Source organism: Marmota marmota, unplaced genomic scaffold (assembly GCF_001458135.2).
Source record: "Marmota marmota marmota unplaced genomic scaffold, marMar, whole genome shotgun sequence".
NCBI lineage: Eukaryota > Metazoa > Chordata > Mammalia > Rodentia > Sciuridae > Marmota > Marmota marmota.
In genome coordinates, this window is record NW_026000164.1 from 16,061,632 (window position 1) to 16,081,177 (window position 19,546).

Below are 19,546 nucleotides of genomic sequence, written 5' to 3' on the forward strand. Positions count from 1 at the left end.
GTGTACCCTTTTCCCCCACATCCTCGCCAACATTTGTTGTTACTTATATTCTTGATTGTTGCCATTCTGATGGGAGTGACATGAAATCTCAGTGTAGTTTTAATTTGCATTTCTCTAATTGCTAGAGATGTTTAACATTTTTTCGTGTATTTGCTGACCGTTTGTATTTCTTCTGTAAAGTATTTGGTTCCTTTGCCAAAAGTGCTATACAGATTCAATCAATCCCTATTAAAATTCCAATGATGTTCTTCATAGAAATAGAAAAGGCAATAATGAAATTCATTTGGAAAAATAAGAGGCCCAGAATAGCCAAAGCAATCCTTAGTGAGAAAGCTGGAGGCATCACAATACCAGACCTTAAATTATACTATAGAGCTTTAGTAACAAAACAGATGGTATTGGTACCAAATCAGACATGAACACCAAGGAACAGAATAGAAGACACAGAGGCAAACCCAAATAAATACAGTATGTCATACTAGACAAAGGCCATAAACATATTGGAGAAAAGATAGCCTCTTCAACAAATGGTGCTGGGAGAACTGGAAATCCATATGTAGCAGAATGAAATCGAATCCCTGTCTCTCAACCCTGCACAAAATTCAAAGTGGATCAAATTATACCAGAAACCCTATATCTACTAGAAGAAAATACAGGTCCAACACTCCATCACATCAGCTTAAGAACCAAGTTCCTGAACAAGACTCATAAAGTGCAAGAAGTAAAGTCAAGAATCAAATGGGAGGGTTGGAGTCATGGCTCAGTGGTAGAGCACTTATCGAGCATGTGTGAGACACTGGTTCAATACTCAGCACCACATAAAAATAAATAAATAAAATAAAGGTATTGTGTCCATCTACAACTAAAAAAAAAATTTTAAATCAATAAATGGTCCCAGAGCCATAGTGCATGCCTCTAATCCCAGCAGCTCAGGAGACTGAGGGCAGGAGGATCACAAGTTCAAAGCCACCTCAGCAACTTAGTGAGGCCTTAAGCAATTTAGTGAGACCCTGTCTCTAAATAAATATATAAAAGGTCTGTGATGTGGCTCGTGATTAAGTGCCCCTAGTTTGACCCCCCATACCAAAAGAAAAAGAAAGAAAGAAACATCAATAAATGGGATGGTATCAAACTTAAAAGCTTTTTCACAGAAGAGGAAATAAGAATGTGAAGAGAAAGCTTACAGAATGGGAGAAAATCTTTGCCACCTACACCTCAGAGCACTAATCTCCAGGATATATGTAGAACAAAAACCTTAACACCAAAAAAACAAATCAGGCCAGGTACAGTGGTACAGCCTGTAATCCCAGCAGTTCGGGAAGTTGAGACAGGAGGATTCCCAGTTCAATGCCAGCCTCAGCAGAAGCATGCTAAGTAATTCAGTGAGACCCTGTCTCTAGATTTAAAAAATACAAAAAAAGGGCTGGGTGTGTGGCTCAGGGGTCGAGTACCCCCGAGTTCAATCCTTAATACCTCCACCCCCCGGAAAAAAAAAAAAAAAGCTTCAATTATTATGAGTATTCTGCCACTCTTATTTCATCTGTATCACCCAGTCCCCAAACACTGTAAAAAGAATAACAGTTCTTTACTCTAAAAAAGTAAAATCAATAAATGGTCCCCATAAATGGTCTTTACTTTTTTAAAGAATGATTATTCTTTTTACAGTTTTTAAGGTAAATTTTACATACATTGAAATGCGCAAATCTTAATTGAATAATTTTGACAATTGGGTATACCTGCATACCTACACCCTTACCACATTTCTCTCTCATGAGAAAGAATCCTTCCTTGGGATTGATTCCTTAACCCCCTAAAGGCAACTACTGGTTTGCTTTCCCCTTGCGTTAATTTCACCTATCCTAGATGTCCTATAAGTGGAAACATACAATATATACTCTTTTATTTATGGCTTCTTTTCAGCATTGTTCCATTTGTTCATATTGTTGCATATATCAACACAGTAATTCATTACTTTTTATTGCTGGGTGCTAATATACCACAACTTATTTACCTGTTCTTTTGTTGATGAACATTTGAGTGGTTTTCAGTTTTGGACTATATTAGTGAGGCTGCTATGAACATTCTTTGCACAAGTCCTTTTGTGAATATATGTTTTCACTTATCATGTGTAATTGCCTGAGACTGTATTTGCTGGATCAGAAGGTAAGTGTTTTAACCTTATAAGAAACTGGCAAACTCTTTGTGAGAATGATTTTATCATTTTATACTCCATCAGCAATATGTGTTACTTCTAATTGTTCCATATCCTTACTAACACTTGGTAATTCAGTCTTAATTTTTAGCTATCTATTGGATGAAGTAGTATATATAATAATTGGGAAATCACCACTTCAAACACAACTTAGACTCTCTCTAGACTCAATTATTTCATCGACAGAATATTGCAATAAAACTTAGAGGTTAAAGGAAATAGGTAGTGTAATTGAAGGGACTTTGTAAAACATGAAGGCCAGACTGACAAAAACTGAGGTACCAGATGTTCCATGTACTACAAGATGCCATAGGTGGGAAACAGATGTGCTGGAAAATAAAACACATTACTTAACATTTCCTTGTTTTCATATTGTTTTCCTTCTTGAAAGTTAAGTATAAAAAGACAAATTCAGGTAATTAATTAACTGGAACCTCACTGATCAAGACTTCTAATCACTCATTCCAATTACCTATTGGGCAACCAATAAATATGAAGTTAGATGATGCAGTATGTATAGTTACACATTATGTGAATGCAGCTCTTATTGTCCTTTTAAAGAAAGTATCATTTCTTTATAGAGAAAATCATGTATCTTCAGGCATGATCTTCTTCTGTTCTACTATTCAAGCAATGCTGCCAGAGCTCCCAGTCACCCAGGCTACTTCCAATGGCTGTGATTTTCATAATTTGACTAAGTAATTACATGTATTGACCATCAACTGAAACCATAGCAACCATATAAGGAGATTTTATTTGAAGCAAAAATACTGTGCTACTTTTAGACTTTTTTTTTTAAATGGCATTTACTAGTGCCTTCTTATCCTATTTTCTTTATCAAGGAATCCTTCCAGTGAAGTCAAGAGGTAAGAAAATCAGCTTTAATGTTACATGTGAATTAGTTTTTGAGAAATGACAATGAAAAATGTCTAGCTTGAGCTGAATGCAGTGGTGCATGCCCAAAACTCAAGAGACGCTGGCAAAAGGATCTCAGGTTTGAGGCTAGCCTCAGCAACTTAAGCCCATCTCAAAGAATGAAAAGAACTGGGGATGTTGCTCAGTGGCAAAGCATCCCTGGGTTCAATCCACAGTACCAAAAAAAAGAAAAAAATATCTAGTTCCCTGGACTCTGCCCCATTTCCCAATTTAGACTTACAAATAAGTCTTGTTGGTGATTCAGTTTGGTGTTTAAAGAGATCCAAAAAGCTTGTAAGACTGGTATTCAAGTGAGATTGAGACACCCATAAAAATTTAAAAACAAACACAACAACAAAAACCAGTGCTATGTGGACTTTGTGCCTGAAGGACAGTAAGCCATTTCCTTTTGAGGAGATAATCCTTATGGCTCTCAGCCTGTAAAGAAATAGGATAATATAGGATGATCAAAATTTACAGCATAAGAGAGCTATTATTTACATGGAATATAGACACTACATTCTCAATGATGAAAAAGCATTGCATTTTCTTGCTGGATGTGTTCCCTAAAGCTTCTCTCCTGACCGGTTCCTGATGTCTTCTGAGAAACAAATTTTTCTCAGACCTCCATCAGCCTAACCTTCAATGCTTGCCTGGGGATTTAGGAGGTGCATGCAAGGACCTTGTGTGGAAAGAAAGTAAGATTATAGTTTGTGCTTTCCATATCTAGCCACCTTCAGTTGCCAGTCTTTTGGATTTCTGCTAGTAAGAGGGAGTTTTAATAGTGCGTTTGCAATGAATCATGCCTCTGAAGTAGATACATTTAGTGACCCATACATATCTCCCCCACACTAAGGTTCTTAATCAAGCCAATAGCCCTCTACTGCAAATGCTTGCTTCCCTTAGCTTGAGAGCACTCTCTGACCACAGGAGCATTCTAGGTGCCAGAAAGGTTGGAAGTATCCAGGAATTAAAATCTCTGAAAATAGCTGGGCATGGTGGTACACACTTGTAGTCCCAGTGACTCAGAAGGCTGAGGCAGAATGGCAAGTTCAAGGCCATCTTGGGAACTTTAGCAAGGCTCTCTCAAAATAAAAAAGGCTGGAGATGTGGCTCAGTGGTTAAGCACACTGGGTTCAATTGTCAGTATCAAACAAAAACAAAAACCCCAAACCTCTGGAAACAGTTCTCCAACTAATGTAGAGTGGGAGTAAATCTAAATTCTCCAGCATTCTCATCCTTTGGGTAGGATAAATGAAGCATATTCTATGCTACCTTCTAGAGTTGCCCAGTACAAATGAGCTCCAGTTCCCACAGGAGTAACCTACTCAGTCTCATCCCTCACCTCACCAAGGCGTCCTCAGCATCTGGTGCCACAGTGTTGTCTCATGATGGAAATTCTTGAGGTCAACATAGTGCCATGCTTCTACTGGACCTGTTACAGATTTTTTAATTTTCCATTCTTTTTACAACTCAGTTCAAAATCAAAGACATGTAAACTCTCCAGAACCAATTTCCTTGTAAACATAATATCTGTCTTGCTGTGCCCCCTCTTGCATGCATGCTTTCTTACCTGAGGAAACCTGGGCAAGTAATGAATATCTATCCTGGTTTTTCTTTGAATCTTTGTAAATCCATCCTCTATGCTTCCCTGCTATGTTGTTTGTCTTGGGAGCCTGACCTCTATGGAATATGTCACTCAGGTTCCTTACCCTATGGCCAATGGAAGGAAAGAAAGAAATCAGGATATTTATTCTTTTCCACGCACTCTGCCTCACTGATTTTGACAATGACCTCATCACCAAAACTACAGCTATGCTATAGTTGGGCTGCCATTTTTGCATCCAGCCCCTCGATACATAGACACTATATTTTATTGTATGTAGAAGAATTAATATGCTAGGAAACAACTTATGCCAATTTGAGAAATGTATTAGCTGACTATCCATCTGAATGCACCCCTCTTAACCAAACTCTGTTAACAGTTTTCTCTTCCTCCTCTTCAGGCTTGGGGATCCTAAGAGCACCTTGTTGTTCCTCTCTGGTAGCAAGCATCCCTACTAGGTTCTCTATTTAACCCACAGCTCTAAATACTTCCTTTATGAAAAAGCCTCTACCCAACTAAGTTGAGTATACTCTCTTTCTTGCTAAGCCCCTGGCTGATGTAGCCTCCTGCCTTGGAGTTCTCAGCAGTTCAGGGATAGATAGAGGATCAAAATCAGATTCCTCTGAGCTTGGACTCAAATAAGTAGCTGTGCATGTAAAGGTATCACAGTTCTTTCTGTGCATTCCCAACTCAGACGGAAGTGTGGTATCAGAAATTGAAAAACAGGTGTGGTGGCACATGCCTGTAATCCCAGCAGTTTCGGGCTGAGGAAGGAGGATCAAAAGTTCCAGGCCAGCAACAGCAACTTAGTAAAGCCCTAAGCAATTTAGACCCTGTCTTAAAATAAAAAAAGACTAGAGATGTAGTCTGGTGGGTAAAGTGGCTCTAGGTTCAGTCCCCGGTATCAAAAGAAATAAAAAAAAGAAAGAAACATTTGTCTGAAGCACACTATACCACTGGAGCTAGACACAGGAAAATATATTTGCATTTTTTAGGGTCTGTATGTGACTTCACCCACCTTACACTAGACGGGTCGGGATGGTGGAGATGACAGATGTAAAACAGGATGGGCCCAACCACTGCGGCACATTTCAAGGCCCTGTTTGTGTCACTTCTGCCAAAGCAAGTTCCATGTTCAACCCCCCAAAAGTGAAGTGGTGGGAGAAATACACTTCCCCCGTAGAATTGCAAGAGGGAAAGTTAGTATTTTTTACAATAATATACAGATAAAATAAGCAACAGAAAGAAAGGTAATTTGAGGATAGACCAAAGTTTGTTCAATTTTATTTCAATCTTCACGAGTGAACCAGATTGACTTTGAAAAATATCAGGTTAAATTTCTGAGATTCCAGAAACACAACTACATCCCCAGTCCTTTATAGATAGGTGATATTGTCATACAAATAACAGCATTTTAAAGTTTCAGGTATTAGGCAAATGTTATTATGAAGATTCCATTTTCTGTTCATATTAAACCATGATTGCCACACTTTGGGACCTGAATATATAGCCTTGTCCATTTTTTATTTCCCATCAGATTTCAGATTCTATAAGAATTAATTTGATGCTGAATCTTGAGGTGAGACTCAGCACATTCCAATGAATATGCCCATTGGAGATTCCTCAACCCAGATATCCAAAAAGTGGTCAAAGGATCTGAAACTAATACTCCCTTCTCTGTACAGCATTTTCCTCATCAGAAATTTATATGAGGCTTAACTGGGGCTTATTCAAGAGCCCCTCAATTAGGAATGGTTTCAAGTTGAAGATCCCAAGAGTTTTCAACACCTTAGGATCCCCCAATGCTTTCTCTCCCTAAGGAAGATAGAAAAGTGTTTCCCTAGCATAGGGATTCAAGAGGAGCAAAAAGCCCTTGGTTATCTCAGTCATAATCCTAGGCAGCAAAGGAAATAGCTCAAAGATCAACAAGAAACCTCAATAATGCTACTAGCACACTGTGTAAACCAAAGAGTGTCCATAAATAATGGATGATTTCAATAGAAGCATTAGCTTGAGTTTCTACCTCATGAATAGCAGTATAGAAATTCATAGCAGTGACGAACTGTAAAGATCAGCTGGTACTAGGATTGAAATTTAAGAATATATTGCTTTGGCTAGATTAAGAAGAAGAGAAATGCACTAGGAGATACAAAGTGTGAGAAATGTTTTGGAGTTGGGAATGAATATGAATGTTTAGGGGATAGTGAGAAGATCTCCTTGACCAAAATGGGGAAAGGGTCAGAAATTAGGTGGGATAGAAATGATGATGCCATATTATGAGGACATTAATAGCTAAGAAATTTAAATGTTGTGTGGTGGATGTTAGAAGCCATTGGAATTCCTGAGTGGGGAGATTATTTAGTGCAAACATCTGCAGTTGTCATAATAGTCTAGCTTTCATTGTGACTCTAGGCCAGCTTTTGACTTGGAGATAGTAATGATCATGGTGTATGAAAGGGGATTATTCATGTGTATTTTGTCTTCTTTACAAATTTGATTTTAGCCTGAATCATAGAGAGAGTGTGTTGTCTTTTCCCATAGTTTCTGTTGGCAGCAGCTGCATGTTCTCATGGGAACATACACCACTTACCTACTCAAACCTTCCTTTTATATTTTTACCCTCAGCTTCTCTTCACTGGAATTTCATCTTTTCTGTGGAGCATATTTACATATAAGCTTAGAGCAGCTGTTTTTTTTTTCCTGTAACTAAGGGTCATTCTGAATATTTCTAAATACATAAAACTCCAGGTATAACTCTAAGTAAAACATGATGAAAGGAGGCATTTTGACAACCCCTGGAATGATAACATCAGATTGAACACCATCTGGCATAAAAACTTTAGCTTTCTGCAGTGACCAAATGAAGGACCATGGCTCAGTGGGCTTTTTCAGTGATTAATACCAGAAAGCCTTTGCTGAGCTCTAATTCCAAATAAGAAGTTTCTGTCCATCCCATCCTGCTCCTGCCATGTACTCACAGAGCTTGTGATCCTGGGGGAACCGTCTTCATCTGTAGGAAAGAAGTTCTTCCCTGACCATAATGGCAAAGCCAAGAACGTCCATAATTCTGCCCTGAACTCTTTGCTCATGTAAGACATACTAACTTTCATGGCACTTTGTTCCTTTGCCAAATTCTAAGAGTTTGAACTCTAAAATAGATAGAGTTAAATCATAGTAGTTGTATACTTTGGGAAAATTTTGAATGTTATGTAGATTTACCAAGTTTTGCTTTCCTTAATTGATATGAACATTATTTGTTGAGCTAGGTTCTAGAAAGTACTAGTGATTCAGATATGAATAAATCATGCTGCTTCCTCTGGAGTGTTGCAAGTAAGAAATGAAAAAAAGTAAGCTATAATAGAATTTAATAAGCCATTAAGTGGAGGTGTTCAGTTCTGTGAGCACATGGAAGGAACCATAATTAATTTTGCTATTTCAGAACAAAGCAGAAGACATTTGGGCAAGTTTTAAAGGATAAGCAGGGACTCCTTAAGTGAGGTTAGGAACTTAAGGCAAAGAACAGAATAAATAAAAGCATCAAATGAATAAAGCATCAAAGTGCAATGCTGGTCATCTCTTCTCATTCCAGATGAAACAAGATAGGCCTTCAAGAATGCAGAATCGGGGAGGTCCTCCTCCAGACAGACTGCTCAGCACAGACCTGCTGCTAGCTAAAGCTTCAGGACCACAGGACCAGGCTGATTAAACCAGAACGTTATGACTTCCTGGAGAACAAAATATTTGTAAACACTTTTATGGAAATGGGCCAATGGGCTCAAAATAGCCTCAGACTATCCAGATATGTGGTTTCTGGAAGAGGAGCCATATTCTTCTAGAGGGTCTAAAGGAAATGTCCCAAAGTTTAGAAACTTTGGTGGTCCCTGTCTCTTTCCCTGTCCCCAAGAAATGCTTCCTTGTCTTTTCCCCAACCATTCACTTTTACTTTACTGAAATATGAGTTCACTACCTTTGTCAATTTCCTGTGGCTACCATAACAAGTTACCACAAAACTGGTGGCTTACAACAACAAATAATTTTTCTCTTATAGTTCCATATGACAGAAGTCTAAAACCAAGGTGTCAGCAGGGTTGGTTTCCTCTGGAGAGTTTGAGAGAGGCTCTGTCTCATGCCTCTCTCCTAGCTTCTGGTGGTTGCCAATAATTTTTGGCACTTGCAGGTATAGTACTCCAGTCTCTGCCTCCATCTTCACATCATCCTTCATTTCTGTGTCTCCATGTGTATCTAATCTCCCTCTATCCTACTTAACATCTCCAAAGATCTTGCTTCCAAATAATAATAATAGCCAGGCATGGTGGAGCACACTTGTAATCCCAGTGATCTAAAGGCTGAGGCAGAATAATCCCAAGTTCAAGGCCAGCCTTAGCAATTATCAAGACCCTCGGCAATTTACCAAGATCCTGCCTCAAAATAAAATTTTTAAAAAAGGACTGGCAATGTAGCTCAGTGGTAAAGCACCCCTGGCTTCAGCCCCAGTACCACAAAACAAATAAGTTGATAGTAACAGGTTCTGGGACTTAGGAGTTGGAAAGGTTTTCTGGGAAGACACGATCAGCCCACTGTGTACCACGCCTGCACACATCCTGTAGCTTACATTCAATGCCTGTACCCAAGCAGCTGAACATAGCTAGAGAAAGACCCAAACGTGCAACTGCTCTTACTTTAAATTTATGGCCACTAACCTCCAATGAGCCTTTGGTGCTTCTTGATCTTTCTCCAGTTCCCTCTTCAATTTTCAATTTCTGGATGATTAGTTCATACCTTCTCCTCTCTCCTCAGTTCTCTAACAGCTTTTCCTCCTCAGTCACCAAGTATCAGCTGACTTCTTTGGTTCTGTCCAACTTGGAACCTCTTCTGAGTGCTGCTGAACATTTCACCACCTGTCTGTATTCTGTGACCAAACCCTCTTCCTCCTCTGTTACTGTTGACGAACAGTCTTGTGTTCCTAAGGAAGTTGCCTTCTATTGTAGCAAGATCTCATTCCCTTTGCTCTTTTCCCTTCATCATGGTTTTTGTTTGTTTGTTTGTTTGTTTCTTGTTTTGCTTTGTTTTTGGTACTGGGGATTGAACTCGGGGGAACTTGACCACTGAGCCACAACCCAGCCCATTTTTATATTTTATTTTATTTTTATTTTAAATATTTATTTATTTTGGTACTAGGGACTGAACTCAGGGGCACTCGGCCACTGAGCCTCAACCCCAGTCTTATTTTTTGTTTTATTTAGAGACAGGGTCTCACTGAGTTGCCTAGTGCCTTTCACTGAGGCTGGCTTTGAACTTGCCATCCTCCTGCCTCAGCCTCCTGAATCAGTGGAAGTATAAGTGTACGCCATTATGCACAGCTCATCATGGTTTTCCCTCTCTTAACTGGATGGATCCCATCAACATAAAACCATGCTGCAACATTTCTTATCGTAAACAAGCACATATGTAAAGCCTCTCATTTAGCCCCTATGCCCCCTCCAACTGCCTTTCTGCTGCTCTACAACAAAACTATTTAAAAGAGTTGTCTATATAGATTGTCTCCATTTTTTCTTCTCTATTAAATTTATTCCCTATTCTGAACCTCGCCTCCAAAAATCCTCCTGTCAAGGTCACTAGTAGCCTTCAAGTTGCAAAATCCATTGGTCAATCCTCAGTCTTCACCTTACTTGACCACTCTGCAGCATTTGACATGGTTGATCTCCCTGCTTGGAGCACTTTCTTACCTTAGATTCCAGGACTCCACTCTCTCTTTATCACTGGCCTCTTTTCAGTCCCCTTTGCTGGTTTCTTCTATCTCTTTGACCTCTAAGTATTGGACTACTCTAGAGCTTTGGTGACAGACACCTTCGCTCTCTGATTTCACTCATTCTTAGGGTGATATCAGATAGTCTCATGCTTGGGTTCCTCACCCATGTCCCCTCAAGACTTGGCTCTACATTCACAGGCTGTCTACTGGGAACACTTTGATTCTCTGCCTGGGGACCTTTTATTACCCAGGAAGCCCTGGACTCTTGCAAAGAAGCTGAAAGGGCTAGAGAGTTAATGCCTTCAGAGAAACCTTCAGCCAAAGATGAATGCAGTCTGGTGGGTAATTATCCTGGCTTTCTGGTCCCTTAGTTAGGATAACTTTGAGGCCTGTTCTATATTCTCTCTTAGAATCTCACAATTGGGGGGAAAAAAAGAAGAGGAAGAAGAAGATGAATCCCACAATGAAGCTGTTGTGGGATTATAGCCACTGTAAGGTAATCTGCAGGGGTAACTTACTTCCAATGTACCAATTACTGACTTCCTTCTTTTTCTGTCTCACTTCTCTAATTTTCCACCGGTATTTCTTAGACTCTTCCCCCAGATAAACTGCTGACACTCCAAGTTTTGTCAGGATCTAGTTCCAGGGGAACTCAAACTAAGACAAATACTATTTATATGCTAATGATTCTCATGTTTTTATCCAGCCCCAAAGTCTCCCAAATTACAGAATTTTATATTGCTTATTAAGGTGCCAGAAATGCTTCTAAATGCTTTACAATTAAGTTACTTATCTAGGCATGGTAATATATGCCTATAATCCCAGCAAATCTGAGGCAGAAGGATCACAAGTTTGAGGCCAGCCTGGGCAAAATAGGTCAGCCTGTTTCAAAATAAAAATACAAAGAGCTGGGGATATAGTTCAGTAGTAGAGAAACCCTGGGTTCAATCCCTAGTAGCACAAAATAAAGAAAGAAATATTGGGTTATTCAGTCCTATAATGTGAGTTTCATTATCATCCACATTTTACTGATGTAAAACCTGAGATACAGATTTTGTTGAAGCAAGTTGCCCATGTTGATACAGCCAGTATGTGGAAGAGCCAGGATTCAAGTCTAGGACTTGTATTCTGAAACACAGTGCTATGCTGCCTCTATGAAAAGGGATACATTTGAGAAATCATTTGGGGGTGGGAAAAAGAGGGATGGAGAGGGACAGTGCATCTCAGTTATTGATAAATATAGTATCTTCAAAGAGCCATCCTACAGTAGACTTATTTTCATTTTGGTGGACATCTAGACTGGAAGATAAGAGTAAATGCAGCATAAATTGTGTGTGTAGACTTAGATAAGGCAGTTGGCAAGATCCCTCATTAGAAATGTGAACTGGATTCTAGATCAATTAAGTAAATTCATACCCAGTTGAAGAGCTGTACCCAAAGAGTGCTGATTAATGAATTTCTTTCAACCTGTTAAGAGGCTTCTTGTGGTAAATCAAAGGGCTTTGGGCTGCCTCCTGTCCTATTTAAACATTTTAGCAATGTCTCCAATAAAGGACATCATTGGGAAACCTGTCTAATCTGAGGAAGATACGTGGAATGAAACAGCATTGTTAATGTGCTACAGACTAAAACGGAGGAAATGAATCTTACAGATGGAATTTGCTGGGTATGAGAAGTCCTTTACTCAGTTCTATTGAAAAAATCACACAGGGGAAAAAAAGGCTTAGGAGTTTCCTTTGGGTAGAAGTTAAATATGAGTCAACAGCCAGTTGTGGCCACTAAACTCAACAAAACAAAACAACACCCTAAGTAAATCAGAAATGTAGCATGCAGGCCAAATTGAAGGGCCCCTTCTGTTTTTCCTTCCTTAGTCAGCCACACCTGGGCAACTCTTTGAATTATTATGTCACAGAGGAACAGCCACAAACCATAGTATCCAGAAGGGGACAGAAATGGGTAGAAGTAAAACGATCTCATACAGAGAATGTCTGCAGGAATAGGGAAAGAAATTGATCAGGGGATATAATATGTCATCAGGGAGGTGATGGTCAAGGAGGAAATTTATAGGATAGAAATTACTTACTCTGTGTCAGTCATTCCCATCTGTAGGAAAAGGGCAGAGAGAAAACTTAATATTGAATATCTGCTCTTCCTGGAAGTGATGGTCACTTTATGTTTGTTGTATGTTGCATCTTATACCAACTCTCTGAGACAGTTATTATGTGTTTTCAACACCTTAGTAGCCCTCTAATAACTTTCTTTTGATTATCAAGTGAGGAAAAACACATGCTTATTAATGTCAACACAGTGTTTTGATATTGGATCCTGGTAATCAACTTCAGAGGGAAAGGACTCTTTCCACCCAGGGTCTGACACAGAGGTGTACAGTTCACTTCCTGTATCCAGATCAGATCAGACAGAAATGGGGCAATGAGTAGGCACAAGGGAGGAAGAACCTATTTGGATACTACCAAATCCAGAAGGGATGGCTCAGTAACAGGCTTCTGCCTGCTTCCAACTCAGCTATTGCTGACTGGTAAACAGAACAAAAACTTAAACTGGCGTGATAGCATGTGCCTATAATCCTAGATACTTAGGAGGCTGAGGCAGGAGGCTAACAAATTTGAGGCCAGCCTCAAACTTAGCAAGACCCTATCTCAAAATAAAATAAAATAAAATAAAAAGGACTTGGAATGCAGCTCAGTGGTTAAGGACTCCTGAGTTCAATTCTCAGTACAAAAAAAAAGAAAGAAAGAAAAGAAAAGAAAAAAAGAAAAAGAAAATAATGTACCAATGGAATCTAAATCCTGGTGTCCAAGACTCTCCAGCTATAGGCCAAAGAGGTTTTACAGGGTTTTTGTTTGTTTTGGTACCAGAGAATGAACCCAGAGGCACTTAACCACTGAGCCACATCCCCAGCCCTTCTTTGTATTTTATTTAGACACGACCTCATTGAGTCACTTAGGGCCTCACCAAGTTTCTGAGCATAGTTTTGAATTTGCAATCTTCCTGCCTCAGCCTCCTGAGCCACTGGGATCATGCGCATGGGCCACCATGTCCAGCTCTGATTTTACAGGTTTTGTTTTCCATTCCATTCCATTTGTAATAGGCTCTTGTTTCATCTAAATTGGATTCTCATTCCCAGTATCTTACTGCCATGCCTTTTCCCGTTGCTCTCTCTACTTGGAGAGTCTTCTTTCTCCATACCTTTAGTCATTCCTTTTTGCGGGGAGGGTGCTGGGGATTGAACCCAGGGCCTTTGTGCATGCACAGCAAGCACTCTACCAACTGAGCTACATCCCCATCTTTTCTCCATATCTTTAAAAATCATATTCAGCTTGCTTAGATATCATCTCCCTCATGAAACCTCCTTTGATTAGTAAACCCACCCCACAGATTCTTTTCCTTCCATGAGCCCCATAGTACATAACTAAAACTTTTGTATAGCAAATGTTATTATTTCCCAAGTCTCTGACACCAGTTCACAAATTATGGTGTGCAGATTGAACATTTTGTTCTCTGTGTTTATAAGGACAGATTCCTGGTGGTTACACATTGCACAATGGCTTATTTTAACCCATTTCCTAAATGGAAAAAACAAGTTGAAGCTTTGGGAGGCAGTCACATCATTCTGTTCTGCAACACTTGAGCATCTAGTTATTTGAAGTATCTGTGATTGTTAGTGTACAGTGAGAGAAGAGCCTATTTCTCTTCCACTACTGCTTTCAGAGGTGCTAATGTCAGCCAGGTGCTGTGGCTCATGCCTGTAATTCTAGTGACTCAGGAGGCTGAGGCAAAAGGACCACAGATGTGAGGCCAGCCTCACCAACTTAGCAAGACCCTGTCTCAAAATAAAGAATAACAGGAGCTGGGGATGTAGTAGAGTACCCTGTATCCATTTTCCAGTACCAAAAACAATACTATTGTCTCTCCTTACTCTCTGCCTTGGATCTACCATGGGTAAATCAATGGCTTTTCAGTCACATTTCTTTCTCTTTTAGGTATTCGAACAGTCTGATTTTTTAGGTACTAAAATCCACTTTCCAGTTTAAAACTTTAAACGTAATACATTTCAAAGTGCTCCCGTTCCCTGAATCCAGAACTGACGTGGGGTAAAGAACTTAGCAGAGGAGGGTGTGTGGTCTTTCCTTCACTCTCCTGCTCTTTGCTTTCTCCTTCCCAGCTCGTCCTGCCGACGACGTCTGCGGTCATTCCTGGTACACTGCTGGAGTATCTCCTTGGAAGTTTGGAAGAAATTAGGCCTACAGTAAGTGATGTGAAGATGCTAGAAATTCTTTGACAGGGATAGGAGTCAAGAGGCTTAGAGAGGTAGGCGTGTTAGAACTGACTTACTATGCAACACCAAAGAACTACCGTGTGATGACGTTTTCCAGGAAGACGCAGAGGACCTTTTATTCATTCTTTCATAAGGAATGCATCCATGAGGAGGCAATGGCTTCTGAAGATACTCAGGGTTGTCTGTCCCATGGAGGCCAGTTATTTATTCATTTAATATATTTATTTATTGGTACTAGGGATCGAACCCAGGAACTTTTTACCACTAAGCTAAGCTACATCCCCAGCCTTTTTTTTTTTTTTAATTTGAGATAGGTTCTCACTCAATTGCTTAGTGCCTCACTAAGTTGTTGAGACTGGCTTTCAACTTGTGCTTCTCTTGCCTCAGCCTCCTGAAACCCTGGACAGACACTGTCACCACACTTGGCCCATAAGCTAGTATTGACAGGAGATAGCCCTGAGCAGCTGGGCTCACTGGTGTCAATAGAGATGATATTTGGAATTAGACACAGGGGGCAGCATAAAGTGTCAGAAAGAAAGTTGGTTCTGTGGAATGAATTGTCTTAATTGCCACAATAAACCTGAAGGAAGACAGGTGGATATAAGTATCCTAAGGGACAACAAAACAAGGCCAGAGTGACAACTGTTGGACTTTGACTTCATTAATCTGTGACAAAGGTGAATAAAAAAGTAATATCTTCATAGCAAGATATATGGGTATGCAATAAAGTATTGCTTAATTTATATTTCTAAACAAGATAGAGTGAGTCAGCACCACAAATTAAAATCATGGCCACTTGTCCAGTTTTGATACCTGAGTCAGTTTTCAGATTTAGAATGAACTGATTGAAAGGCCATGTCCCCCTTGAGGAAGTTCCCTGCAGCATCATTGCAAGTAGTTACCATAACTATTCATGATCCTTCCTCAAAGGGCCAATTGCCATTTATCCAGAGTAAGTTTACACTGGGAAAAGTGAATACCCAGGCATTTTTAGGGACATGAATAAGTTATCATGGATACCAAGTGACCCAAAACAGCATCAATCTCCTAATTTGAGTGGGGATGTTTAGAAATCAAGTGATAAATTGAGTCTTAGCCCAAATCATATGCCTTTGGACTCGTTACAACTGAAAGAATCTTTCCCTGGTTTCCAGTGGAAAAAGTTAAGTAGAATCCCCTAAAATGCCTCTCTGATCTCCTTTCCTGGGCAAAGGTAGTAAATTTAAGCCATAAAGCATCCTGTTTTGTGTCACCTTCAGAAACTAAAAGAATGCAGGAATGAACTAGGCCTAGTGGCATACCCTTGTAATCCCAGTGACTCAGGAGGCTGAGGCAGGAGTATCTCAAGTTCAAGGCCAGCCTCAGCAACTTAGCAAGGCCCTGTCTCAAAACAAAAATTAAAAGAGCTGGGGATTTAACTCAGTGGTAAAGCCCTTCTGGGTTCAGTCTCTGGTACCAGAAGAAGGAGAAGAAGCAAATACAATTGACTCAATAAGTGAGGTTAAATCTATACTTCTTTAGGACAATGCAGGAGTTCTATTCTCTATGAAAACTCACTCAATTTACCAGGGGTCCTTGCTTAAACTAGGTAGATGATGAACAATGACAATAGTCCTTGACCACCTGGACATTCTGGCCATTGACTCACTATTTTGATGACACTACTGACCTGGTAGCAGAAAGAGGCTAGAGTTCTGAATGCCAAAGAAAAATGTTTGTACCTCAGATGATGGACACTGACACCCAGATGATGGGGAGAACCCTTACAAAGACTCCGAGACCTGACACATCTATGGAATTTTAAGAAATACAATATCCTAGCCCAGGAGTTGGCAAACTACAGCTCACTGTCTGTTTTTTTGTTTGATCTGCAAGAATAGTTTCTGCATTTCTACATGGTTGAAAAAAATCAAAGGAATATTATTTTGTGACATGAAAATTATTTTAAACCTTACACAATAGGTTAAGTATTACAAATGAAGTCTTGTAACACAGCCCCATTCATTTGTTTACATATGGCTACATTTGAGTTCCAACAGCAGAGTTGAAGATTGCAACAGAGACCATATGTGGAACTCTCATCACAAAATACTGCTGCTCAGTAAGTCGTAGCAGCATTTCATATGCCAAGCATATTTGTTTTATTTTCATTTTATTTTATACTAACAGTACATATCCTTCAAGTCAAAACAAGAAAAATAGACTTCATCCAGGTACTGTGGCACACACCTATAATTCCAGCAACTAGGGAGGATAAAGCAAGAAGATCACAAGTTCAAGGCCAGCTTGGGCAACTTAGCAAAACCCTGTCTCAAAAATAAAAAGGCTAGAGGTATAGCTCAGTGGTAGAGCACCCCTGAGTTCCTTCCCCAGTACTGAAGAGGAGGAAGTAGGAGGGGAAGAGAAGGAAAAGAAAAAGAGGAGGAAGAAAAAGAAGGAAAAGAAAAGTAGACAACTTCAGATGTTGCCGTTTTAACTCACTGCAGCATGTGGCTTGTTATTACATTTGATGGGAAAGCATGCATTTATTATATATTGACATTATAACCATGCTAAAACTGTATAATATGTCAACATCACCAGGCTAAGCACTCATCACAATGTTTCCAACTCACAAGGAAGAACAGGCAGAAAAATTTGGAAGTTTAAAATGGCATATCTCATAGGAGGATTTCTTTACAAGAATTACAAATGTAAATCAGGCATGTAGGTGCACACCTATAATCCCAGCGACTCCAAATTCTGAGGCAGGAGGATCACAAGTTTGAGGCCAACCTCAGCAACTTAGAGAGACCTCTGTCAAAATAAAAAAGGCTGGGGATTAGCTTAGTAGTACAGCACATCTGGGTTCAATCCCCAGTACCAACAACAAAACAGTCACCTTCTAGATAGGTTGGTCGACAAAGATATTTTAAGAATCAAAAGGCACCAGGAGCAGTGGCCCACTCCTATAATCCCAGCAGTTTGAGAAGCTGAGGCAGTAGTATCGCAAGTTCAAAGCCAGCCTCAGCAACTTGGCAAGGCACTCAGAAAGTTAGGGAGATTCTGTCTCAAGGAAAAAAGGGGTAGGGATGTGGCTCAGTGGTTAAGTGCCCCTGAGTTCAATATCTGGTACCAAAAGAGAAAAAAAAAAAAGGTGAAAATAGTTGCTTGGCTCAAGAAAAATCAAGTATTTGAAACTATTTCCCATTTAAAAGGTTAGTTAACCCACAGATGTAGTATCAACTTCATTCCTTACAATCACCATTAGTGAATTTTCAACATTCAAGTCAATTCAACCAATATTTTATAGACAATGTACTGGTAAATGTGAAAAATTTTAAAAATAGTGTTGAAATGTGGCCCTAAAAAAGAGCACTCACCTCTGAGTGGAGAATGTGGATGGCCCTTATAACTAGCTGGCCCTGAATTCTTTGACCTTTGACTTTAATGTCCTTCTTCAGTCTTTTTCATGTACACACAGACAGGGCCACTCCTGTGGTATTATTCTCACCCACTACTCCTCCATCACTAACATTTATAATTTTCGAGGGGAAGATGCGTAGTGTCTCACTGGAGGGTTCTTCTGCCCAGAGGAATCTGAGCCACTCCAAATACCCACTCTAAATCTTAATTTTACAAATAATTAATCTGCCCTAAATCTTAATATCTCAAATAATTAACAAATAATAAAACACAAACACTCAGAAATATGTTTACAAAAGTGAAGCCCCTCATAGATCTAGTCCACTTGGGTTCTTAAACTAGACAAAGACAAAATGGCTCCGGTGGCTTATTTAAGGGGGTACATCAAAGGCAGGGGTAAGGTTTCAAGAGTGAAGTCTTGCTTTGTGATGTCTTGCATTGACATCTTGGCAGGTCACACCCATCTCGAGTGCTGTGTGGGATCTCAGGCAGAGCTTGAGGGGGTGCTACAGGGAGTTCACAATGCCAGATCTGTGATAGTCAAGCCAAAGTGACTCCATTTTGTTTAGTAACTCCATTTTGTAAAACAACCATGCCAAGTGGAAGGGTCATGACCAGGGCAAGATGTTCTTTTCCTTTTGCTATAGAAACCTTTAAGAACACAGAACTACCTAATGGGGCATTGTTTCTGTAACTAGGGTAACAGGGCTCTGTTTCTGTAACTGGGGTGGCTGGGCTAACTGTGATTGGCTAAGCGTCCCTCTGCCTGACTGCACTCTCCCGCTTCTCTAACTTGGCTTGCTTGCATTGGCTGGACCCCCAAACATCCCTGTTGCAGTGAAGCACCCTTGCAATTATTCAGGGCTGATCAGGGGAACAACTTTATGTTCTGGTCAGCCGCCACTGGTGTGCTTCAATAAAGGCTTGATTTGATTATACGTGAGTGGTCTGGAAGTCAATTTATGAAACCCCAGGACGAAGCCTTAACTATAACATCTGGGGGTTCATCCAGGATCCATTTCTTCCCTACCCTCATGTCAAATTTGCCTCCGATGACGGGCCTTTGGACCTAGGCCCCGGAGTAGAGGGGAGCTCCTGAGAGACGTTCCTCAGCCTCACTCCGTGGGTGATTCCAATCCGTCCTAGGATGCTGAGAAGCCTTCTGCTGGCCTGTCAGATCTGATGAGTCAACTCCTCTGGGGACAGGGTCAGATTGGACGCAGTTGTGTACACCGAGTACTAAGACAGGACACGACATTGTCACTGTCTCCCTGGAGGCCTCCCTGTGGGGCCTCATCTGTTCCTGGGGGCAAGAGGAGACGTGGTCTCTGCCCCACTAGAGGTTTCCCTGTGTGACCTCAC

General features: G+C 40.2%; 1 protein-coding gene and 1 long non-coding RNA gene across 4 annotated transcripts in view; one reads left to right on the forward strand and one right to left on the reverse strand.

Annotated features, from left to right (window-relative positions):
- Window positions 1-9,626, reverse strand: part of Bpgm (bisphosphoglycerate mutase) — a 49,907-nt gene extending 40,281 nt beyond the window's left edge. Inside the window, exon 1 of the mRNA XM_048786914.1 lies at window positions 9,434-9,626. The gene's annotated coding sequence lies outside the window, so the exon portion shown is untranslated. The remainder of the gene's footprint in view (window positions 1-9,433) is intronic.
- The window catches only part of LOC125611636, a 36,335-nt gene extending 17,100 nt beyond the window's left edge, over window positions 1-19,235 (forward strand). The window contains exons 2-5 of one of the 3 annotated variants that reach the window (XR_007341846.1): window positions 8,323-8,910; window positions 10,893-10,978; window positions 12,036-12,148; window positions 14,666-19,235. This is a non-coding gene — a long non-coding RNA (uncharacterized LOC125611636). The remainder of the gene's footprint in view (window positions 1-8,322; window positions 8,911-10,892; window positions 10,979-12,035; window positions 12,149-14,665) is intronic. The other 2 variants (XR_007341848.1, XR_007341847.1) reach the window with 2 other exon arrangements.
- The last annotated feature ends 311 nt before the right edge of the window (window positions 19,236-19,546 follow it).